Source organism: Bos mutus, chromosome 1 (genome assembly GCF_027580195.1).
Source record: "Bos mutus isolate GX-2022 chromosome 1, NWIPB_WYAK_1.1, whole genome shotgun sequence".
Lineage (NCBI taxonomy): Eukaryota > Metazoa > Chordata > Mammalia > Artiodactyla > Bovidae > Bos > Bos mutus.
This window is the reverse complement of record NC_091617.1, coordinates 81,627,421-81,635,863: the sequence shown is the minus strand read 5'-3', so window position 1 is coordinate 81,635,863 and position 8,443 is coordinate 81,627,421. Positions and strand designations below refer to the sequence as shown.

The window sequence follows — 8,443 nt, the reverse complement described above, 5'->3', positions numbered from 1 at the left end:
AGCTGAGGGCCCAGACTGATGATACTATTTTAGTAATGAATCATTATTAATCATTCTAATTAGTAAACAAAATATATTAATATTTGGTTAACTGTTAAAATACTAATGATTGTACTTACAAGAATGATTATGACGGTCATTGTAATAATGCTGGGCTGAAGGAACTTTTTGTTTTTACCAATAGACAAATCAGAAAGCAACTGAGGTATACAACTGTGTGTATACCTTATTACGGACCAGTGTGTAATGACAACAAAAAATAAGTCCACATGTGTCCAAATAAGTATTCAGGTGTCAAAATACCAACGGTCACCCTTGACCACCAAGCTTAGCCAAAGGGCTCCATTACAAAGAGGTTTTGTGCAGTGATGTCCTGGCTGTCAGAGTTGGCACAGGCGAGGGCAGTAAGGCAGCCTGGACCTGAAGAGGGCTGAGTTTGCCTGGAACCTTGACAGTGGACATTGGGAGACGCTGGCTGCTGGAGCTCAGGGGAGTAAAGCCAGCCAGCACAGTGACCAAAGGGAGCAGAAGTACCAGCCAGCAAAGGGTGATGTGATGAGAGATGGTGGTGGTGGTGGGGGGAGGCGGTGAGAAGCACGCTGAGAATTGGCAGCAGAAAAGCTCTCATGAATGCTGTGCCAATCCTGCAGCCAAGCATTGCAAATAATCACCAGGTATTAAGAAAATAGATATGATGGGAATTCCCTGGCGGTCCAGTGGTCAGGACTCGGCGCTTTCACTGCCGCGGGCCCAGGTTCGATCCCTGGTCAGGAACTAAAAACAGAAAAAGAAAATAGAAATGGGGTCTCCAGGCAACTGGTGACACAGGCAGATGAAGAAGACAGAAACTGACAACAAAGAGAGATGATTGAAGTCCAGGGGCAGCGTAAGGCTCACCTACCTCTGCCTGGAGGAGCAGGGATGGGCCGCTAGAACCAGAAAGACAACCATGCCTTACACCTGTAATTAGGCAAAATGCTTACTTTAGTTGTAAGCATTAGGTTGCAGTCAACTCTTTCTGTGATTTGGCTATTTACCAGGAATTCAGGAATTTCTTTCTTTTAAAGTCCCCACTTAAGAACTTCAGCGGTGATGGATCTGCCTAAACTCCCAGTGTCCGGGCAGAACCACTCACATTGTAGAGCCCAGAAAGGGACATCCTGACCGATTGAACCTGCCCCGGGAACCTTGCTAAGGTCAGAATTCCCCCTACAGGGGTGAGCAAGCCAATCTATAAAGACGTGGGAGAAGCCATGCTGTCTCCCAGATTGGCAGAAAAGCAGGGTCACCGTACAGAATTGGACAGTAATCCAGTCAAGAACAGATTCATCGTGTTGATGGGCTGGGAGATAATCATGGGAGAGGAAAGTGTGGGGCAGTGGCCTTTGATTCCCCATTGGAGAAGGCCTTTGGGAGTTACTGGATCTTCTTTGACTTCTAGGATCCGGTTTGTCCGGACCCTTAATCGACTAGAAGTGGCCGTCATCTTGGATACACACGAGGGAAGCTCCAGCTAGCCTGGACTGGAAACAGTACCGCATTTTCAATACTCAGACATTTCCTTCTGAGGGGAGGGTCTGGTGTTGGGGCTCACGCTCTCCTTGGACTGAATCCCCAGAAACCTAATGCAAGGCCTCACACCGTCTTTTTGTAATCATGCTCACCACTTGGTGTTGGAAGGAAGTTGAATGTATTGAAGAGTCAGCCATTCTGTGCCGTGAAATAGGAAAACTCCAGCAACCTAAAACTCTCGAGGCCCCGAGGCTTTCAGGGAGTTCTAGTGTCACCCTCCCCTGGGGCCAGCTTGCCATGGGGCTGTGCACACAGTAGGCTTTCATGAGCACTCTTGCCCTCTCCTCCCTCCTGGGGTAGGCCCCAAGCACTTAAGGTTATTATAACAGGTCAAGTCTCACTCACCAATTTGTTTAACCTCACACCATGTTGGATATAAATTCCTTAATCTAAATAACGGTCACTCATTTTCCCCCTGCCCTGAAACAACAGGCATTTCATTCACTCCAGCTGGCAGTGCCTGGCAGACTGGCTAACTGGCTCTTATGTATGGGCTGAAACGTGCTGCGGCTTGTCCCTGCTCCATCTCTCCTCCTCCTCAGCTTTTCTACAAGCCACATGCAAAAATCTGCCCCATTACTCGATTATCGCATTTCATATGAAATTAGGTATTGCAGGTCTCATGTTATTCACTTAGCTTGGCGCAGACCGAGGGCATGACTCAGAGGCACTCCCAGTTTCACCTCCTTCCAGCCATGGCTCCTCCTTTATCCTGACCCCTGGGACACCCTGTCCTGCCAGGACACCCGTCTTCCTCCTGAGGCTTCTGTTAAACCACACTCTCAGGCCCCTTAGCAGGACAGAGCATTTCCGACCAGCTTCAGTTCCACCCTTTTGAACCCTGACCCGCCAGTGTCTCCTGGAAGTACCCAGATGAATGATCTCCATTTGCTTCCCTGATGGTGTGGCCCGCAGCCTTGTGGACCAGCCCTGTGCTTACCTCGGCCCTGGCGGCTTTTTCATTCTTCTCCCTGTCACTAGACTAATGGTTTCTCTAAAAAGCTCCAACCCTCCAGGCTGCAGTGTCAGCAGCTCTGGGTGGCCCAGCACACACTTCCTCCAGGTACACGTGAGCGTGCTAAAAATCCTGGTCCCACCCACACATCCTGGTCTGGTAGCTTCCCCCGTCCCACTTTGCAGCCTTCACATTCTCAACTCCCACGTTTACATTTCATCAGAGTCAACCTCAGGCTTTCTGTGATCCCCTCATCAATCCGCAGTGATGTTTTTGGCTATACCCCCTGCCCCTGGAAATGATTTCCCACCATTCCAGAGGCAGACACACGTGGACCTCCTTTTCTTCCTGGCACACTTTCCCTTCTGTGCCCAACTGTCTCCAGAGCTGTCAGGAAATGCATTTGGGTTTTATTTGCTTATTTAGCAAGGTGGTCTGAGTACCTACTATGCATAAGACCAGATCTTTTACCTTCAGGATTTATAACCTAGAAGGAGAGGTGAAGAAAAAAAAAAAAAGTAGTAATAACATGAGAGAAAGTGCCTCTTATGAGAGAGGGAGAGGAAAGCAGGACACTGGTGAGACTTAATCTCTACATCCACTCTGGGAATTCTGGCTTTTTGTGTCTGAATGCCAAGGACCCCATGGAAACAGTGTAAAGGACTTGGTTCTGATGATTGAATCTCAGGAGGCTCAGTGAGGCTCTTAAAGAATGAATCAGTTGTCCTTTTGCTGTCCGCCTGAAACAATCACAACATTGTTAATCATCTATACTCCAATATAAAGTAAAAAGTAAAAAAAAAAAGTTCTGCCCTGTGGACCCGGAATTCACCTCTAGCTAGAAGAGAGTGAAGGAATCCAGGTTGCAAGACCCAGGTTGCCTTTTACAACAGTGAGCTGAATCAGCTTCCTAAGAAAGGTTTCCCTTAATTTGGGGGTTCCCTTTGGCAATAAGCCCTCTTAATTGCTCTAAAATTCACATGACTGTTTGAAGCAAAATTATAACATTGTCTTGTGGGTTTTATAATATATGTAGATGAAATACATATGATAACTGTAGCGTAAGGAATGGGGGTAAGAGGTAATAAACCTCTGTGGTTGTGAGGTTTCTACATTTTACTTGAAATAGTAACTCTAAGTGGACCGTGAAAAGTTAAGGATGTATGTTGTAATCCCTGGGGCAATCATTAAAAAATTAATGCAAAGAAGTATAGCTACAAATCCAATAGATATATTTACATGGAATTCTAAAAATCCAAAAGAAGGCAGGGAAGGAGGAACAAAGAAATAGAAAACAGAGGGGGCAAATGAAACTAAAATCAACCATATCAATAATTACATTAAATGTTAATGGGCTAAACATTGCAATTAAAAGGCAGAGATTGTCAGAATAGATTTTTTTTTTTGTAAAAAAGATGTAACTATTTGCAGTGTGCAAGAGAAGTATTTTAAAGTCACAGATAAGTTTTAAATAATGGGTGAAAAATTATAAACATTCAAAAGCTGGAGAGACTATCTCACCAGATAAAATAGACTTCAAGACAAAAGGTATTACCAGAGATAAAGGGGGACATTTTATAATGGTAGAAGGGTTGACTCATCAGGAAGGGAAAATACTCCTATGTATTTATGTGTATGCAACATATAACAGTAATTCAAACACACAAAGCAAAAATTGACAGAATTAAAGGGAGAAATAGATAATATTGATCCTATTAATATAATCAGAGATGGAGATTTCATCAGTGAAAATGGAGTTTCATCTCCAGGACAAATGGGTTTGGGAGGTTAGCCCCCTAAACAAGTGCTGGTCTGTGAGCTGTGGTGAGACACCTCAAAGAAGAAGCCAGGAGGGAGCCAAGTAGCCGTTCAACAGAACCTGGAGAGATCCCTTGAGGCCGGCACACTGACGGCCCCAGGTGATTGTCATGGACAGCCTGCAGCCCAGCTCTCCCCTGAGGTGGGGAGGCAGTCGCTGAGGGTGTTGAAGCTGGTTCTGAAGATAGGGGTGATAAAGCCCAAGTGGCAATGGTTACTTTTGTGGGCTATTCTGGAACAAGAGGCCAAGTTGTGGAGTGGAAAGCAACAGTGAAGGCCAAAAAGAGCTTCCCGCAGTTCATTATTAGCAGCTAAACCTGATGAGGAGGGCTCAGGTGTCAACAATCACAACAAAAACTAACCTTTCCCTTAATCATTGCCAAGAACTGATGGGGTCTGAAGAAGCAAGAGGCAGCCCAATGGTTATCAAACTTGAGTGTGCAGCAGAATCACCTGGCGGGCTTGTTAAAACAGAATGCTGGGCCCCATGCCCAGAATTTCTGATTCAGCAGGTATGAGGTGGGGTCAGACGCTGACGCTGCTGGTCTGGAGATACACTTGGAGAACCACTAAGGTAAACAAGTGCCAAGGGGACCCAGAAGAGGGGAGTCTTTTATGACACACTGAGTCAGTGTGGAAGGTCATAGTTGGGGGTGAGTGCGAGGGACATGCCAAGTAGAGGAGACAGAAAAAACAAGGTTCATTTATGGGGCTGAACTATAATGTCCATATAAGGAGTGGAGCAGGAAAGCCTGGTAAGTTGTACCAGAACCCAAATCAGGCTTTGCCTAACTTAGAAATAAAGAGCTCAGGCTCAGAAATCAGATAGGTGAATTCAAAACCTGGTTCTGCCACTTATTGGCTGTGTAACTTAAAAGATGGAGAAGGAAATGTTAACCCACTCCAGTCTTGCCTGGAGAATCCCATGGTCGGAGACGCCTGGCAGGCTGCAGTCCATGGGGTCACAAGAATCAGGCAGGACTTAGCAACTACACCACCAACCTAAAAGAGGTTACTTAAACTCTTGGAGCCTCAGTTCTACAATCTGAAAAATGGGCCTAAGGCTGATACCTCCTCTCAGGAGTGCTTGTGAGGGAGTGCAAGCGAAATCCTGGCCCAGAGTAAGCGCTCAGGCAGTCAACACTCAGATTCTGGCTGAACACAAGGCTAGGGTTTGCAGGCAGAGTGCATGGCTGACCCATCCGTGGGCCAGTGTTGACCATATCAGGCCTGGTCTGCAACTTTAGCAACAAGCTAGTCAGATGATACTTGTGAAAGCGTTTGTGAGGACATGAGCTTTTGGCTCAAAGAGTTCTGGGCCTCCAGTTCAAGGCAATCACATTCCTGGAAGTCAGGCAGCCCTCCAGCCCTGCTCTGGGCCTTCCTGAGCCCCTCTGTAAACACAAGGGGTGACTGAGGCAGCTCTCCTGGGGTCAGGCAGAGGAGCTGAGAGCAACCTAGCCTCAGAATTTATCAGCAGCTTTCTGAGTTATCAGCTGGCATCCAACAGTGTGAAAGGCAGCAGCTTTTGGATGTCTGGGTTTTTTTTTTTTTTTTTTTACAGTAGGAAGCAAAGGGGATTTAGTCCATCTGCATTAAGGAAAGGGAATTCATCACCCATCCCTCTGCCTCCCCTCCTCGTGTTCTGAGATAAATTGATTCATTTCCATGAAAATTTAAACTCAGAGAAGAATCCTTGCTGCTGTGCCTTTTAGACTGAGTTAAATGAGGAGGGGGGAGCTGTGTGCCCAAAACAGAGAAGCTGGCCTGTCCTCACCCTCTGCTGGTGCCACCCTGGACTCCATGATGTGGGCACAGCTCCTGAGTGGTTCGGTATGGTTCTGAGGCTTTGGCTGGCAGTGCTACAGGAATGTGGGTGCTGATTTAGATTAGACTGAGGTTTCCATAACTCCTTGGAAATTGTAATCTGGCTCCTCCTCCCCACCTTCCTTGGGAGTTGGGCTTTCACCAGGGCCACTACCCCTTGCCTCAATCCCATATGATTTGAGTTCTCTCCTCTTCGTACCAGCTAAGGCCTTAGCATGTTCTGTGGCCATGTCCTTTCAGGGTCTTACCGTGGAGTATGGGCACTGATGGGGTGAGAGGCAATGGTCCCACAGCCTGGAATCTCCTCTGGCAATTTCCTCACCTAGAGGCTTGTCCATAGCAAATTCTGACCCCTCAGTAAGGAAGCCTTGCCCCAGTACCATCTCAGTTAATCCCCATCCCTACCCCCTGCTTTCTGTCTTTGTGGTTTGAATGGCGCTCAGGATAAAACCAAGCCCGGTCATCTTGGGAAAGGATTGTTCGTGGTTGGAAATCATGAGGAAAATTTGAAAAATAGTCAAAGAAAATCCTGCTTAGGGAAGCAAGTTTCTAAGCAGGGGGAAAAAAAGCCAACTGGCAAAGTCCAACAGGAATAATCAGAAATAGTCTCTGGATTATTCACCTTTGGTATCTTCCACTCCCTCCCCGTCCTTGCCTGCAGCATGGGTAACTGAGAGATACCCACATTAAGGTGATTGTCTAGGAAGAATCAACTTAGACATGAAGCCAAATTCCTGAGCAGTTTCCACTGCAATCCTGATTCCCTCACATTGCCTTCTCCACCTCCTTCTTCATCCAAATGCAGCTCTCGTTATGTATCTGCTCCCTGGGGGCTGTTGGCCTGGGCAGATGTTTGTGGCAGAACCCTGGGACTCATCCAAGGGTTAGACCTGCGTGGGGAGGTACAGTTTAAAGGTGTAGGTGGATTTATCTCATCGGCCAAGTATTGCCTGAGTGAGTGTCTGCATGAACAAAAGGACAGTGAACTCCCCTCACTTAGCCTTGCAGATCAGTCCCCCTGCGCCACCCCCCCACAGCTTTCTCAGCCCAGGTGGGGGAATTTTCCTCCCTTGGGACTGAGTAGAATAAATGAGGCAGCAGCCCAGAGAGGAGGCAGGGGACCTGGTTCTGAACTGATTGAATCATCCCTCCAGTTTCCCCTACCCCTCACCCATAGCTTTAATTCAGCCTCCATCTTCCCTTGCCCCCAGTAAGCATCAGCCTCCTTGATTCCACTCACCACAGAGCAACCTTCTTAGAAAGCATGTCTAAATGGCCTGGGATTTGCACAGAGGGACAACCAGGTGTGGAGCTCTGTAGAGGCCTTGAAGAGAGGTGCAAGCAAAGGCTCAGTCTGGTTAGGCCTGAGCTCTTAGCTCCATAGGGTCGGTGGGGAGCTGGGGGTGGAGGGGGGGAGTTGTGGGGGATGGTTTTCTATCTGCAAGTATGGGTTGGTCCCTGCTGGGGTCTGGGGGGACTAATCTCGCGTGGAGCATGTGGTCACCAGGACAGCCATAGGTGCTTAACACCCCCCCCACCGCCGCCACTTCCCCAACCCTGACTTCTTTAACTATTCTAGGGGACTGGAGTGCTCCTCTCTGACTCCAGCCCTCAGTGCCTGCTCTGTTCTGTGAGGCTGGGCCTCCATGGACGTTTGTGGAATGACTCTGAGGCATCTGGGAATGCAGCTTTGGAGTGGGGGTGAAGATGGATCGTGTTTCTCTCCCAAGCCCTTCCCCAGCTCCTTGGGACCCAGGAGCAGCAGGAGCCGGGCCTCTGAGAGTCGACTAGCTTATTTTTAGTTCGGATTCTAGCTCACAAGCTGGATGGCTTTTTAGTTTTGCCGATTTGGGGCCAGGTCCTGGCGATCTCTCCTGGCTTGTGCTGTTGAAGGTCTGTGGGATACAAGCGGCCGGAAGCCCCAGGGCTTCCTGACCCGGGGCACTGGCAGAACCCAGACGGCCTAGCCATGCTGTTCTGGGGCCAGGAGGGACCAGCAGCCCCAGTTGGAAGAGGAAGGAACCTGGGCCTCCCAGCACTGAGCCTTTGGTGATTTGGGGTAGGAGGGGTGTAGACTTAACATCCTGTTTAAATTTGGCACTCGTAGAATTTTTTAACAGGGGTTATGACCTCCCTCCTCCCTCTCCCAGGCCTTCCTTACGTATTCCTCTAATCAATTTTTCCCGTTTGGCTCTAATTCTGCTCTGCACCTTGGAGCTTGGGGCCTGACTGAGGGAGAAGCAGTGTGATTACTGTGATCTGAGTGCTGCC

At 48.1% G+C, this 8,443-nt stretch overlaps 1 non-coding gene across 1 annotated transcript; it reads left to right on the top strand.

Moving 5' to 3' along the window:
• The first annotated feature begins 702 nt into the window (after positions 1 to 702).
• TRNAE-UUC (transfer RNA glutamic acid (anticodon UUC)) lies at positions 703 to 775 on the top strand. The gene has a single exon. It is a non-coding gene; the product is annotated as a tRNA-Glu (tRNA).
• The last annotated feature ends 7,668 nt before the right edge of the window (positions 776 to 8,443 follow it).